We start from the raw sequence: 1,613 nt of genomic DNA, 5'->3' as shown, positions 1-1,613 counted from the left end.
ACTTTGCTAATCTCTCTTCCGTCCCAATACTTGCATTTATCTTTTAAACTTTAATAGTTTTACAGTTTTATTATAACCATGTCTCTTAATTTTCTGTGATCCTTTCCAGAAGTATATAGAGTATAAATAAATGGCAAAATTATCCCTAAAGAGCAGTCTCCCTGAGAGCAAGAAATCATGTCCTTCACTTGTTTTGTACAATAACAATTTATATTAGAAAAACGTTTAGCTATGGAAATGAATTTTGGGGTTTGGTTCCTATGCTAAGGCCCAAGGAAGTACTTAATATTAATACTGAGCTGTTAAAATAAAATAAGCTGAACTGTAGGTCTCACTGAGAGAAAGGTCCAGAAAGGGGCTTTCTGGTTAGGCTTGCACTGATGGTGACTAGAGACTTAGTCACTCCTTCAATCTTGCATTTAGCAAAGTCTATGCTGATGGTGATAATGAGCCAGTCACTGTTGAGCACTGGGAAGCAAGCAACCAACCTCCGCACAGGGTGCACTGTGTGGAAGCAGCTCACAGAGCAGAGAGCACTGTAGGAGCACCAGACAGCATGCCTGTGCCTGGGGTGGACAGGAGAGGTGAGATTTGAGGAGGCCTGGGATTTTTTTAGTCAGAAGAGGGAAGGATGAGAGTTCCAGGCAGAGGAAACACATAGTGTGGTCTCTCCAGTAACCCCAAGTGGTTCAGAGAAGAAAGGGGTTAGAGACTCACAAAAACAGGATGGGGCTGGGTGCAGTGGCTCATACCTGTAATCCTAGCACGCTGGGAGGCCGAGGTGGGAGGATTGCTTGAGGCTAGGAGTTCAAAACCAGCTTGGGCAACATAGCAAGACCCTGTCTCTACAAAAATAAATAAATAAAAAATTAGCCAAGTGCAGTCATGCGTGTCTGTAGTCCCAGCTACTAGAGAGGCTGAGGCAAGAGAATCACTTGAATCCCAGAGTTTGAGGCTGCAGTGAACTATGACTGCACCACTGCACTCCAGCCTGGATAAGAGTGAGACCCTGTCTCAAAGAAAAAAAAGAAAAAGAAAAAGAAAAAGGGTAGAATGGAAGATGGAGGCAACAGTCAAACTAAGAACTGCCTTGTAGCCTCCAAGGAACCTGGAACTGATCTTGATGGAGAGGGAGACTGGCAAAATCAGTGAAAAATGCTGACAGCCTGGAAGTGAGGGTTTTGGGGCATTGCAGACATGATCTATCTGATGTGACCCTTTCAAACACAGCTTCATATTATGAGTTGCTGTGTTTGGTGATTACCAAGTCCTGTGGAGACAGGACTCAACCATACAGGAAGGGGCCATCAGTTGCTAGAGGGACTCAGCTAGGGCCTGCATGAACATATGCCAACTGGGATGTTAATAAGGGGAGTCACGTTCTGGACCAGGGCTGGACCAAATGACTTTTAAAGTTCCTTCCAAATCTGAGGTTCCAGGATTCTAAAGCAAGCCCAGTAGCTGAATTGGTGCTGTGGGCCGGGATCTATGGCTAGGGAGCTGCCCTGGGCAGCAAATGGGTTAACACTCAAATAACTTTTATATATGAATTAATGTGTAGAGTTGGGAGCCAAAATCTGTTCCATTAATTTTTCCATCCATTCCAGGAGCAG

Source organism: Propithecus coquereli, unplaced genomic scaffold, assembly GCF_000956105.1.
Source record: "Propithecus coquereli isolate 6110/MARCELLA unplaced genomic scaffold, Pcoq_1.0 Scaffold122, whole genome shotgun sequence".
Lineage (NCBI taxonomy): Eukaryota > Metazoa > Chordata > Mammalia > Primates > Indriidae > Propithecus > Propithecus coquereli.
The sequence above is the reverse complement of the archived record's forward strand: the minus strand, read 5'-3'. Positions refer to the sequence as shown.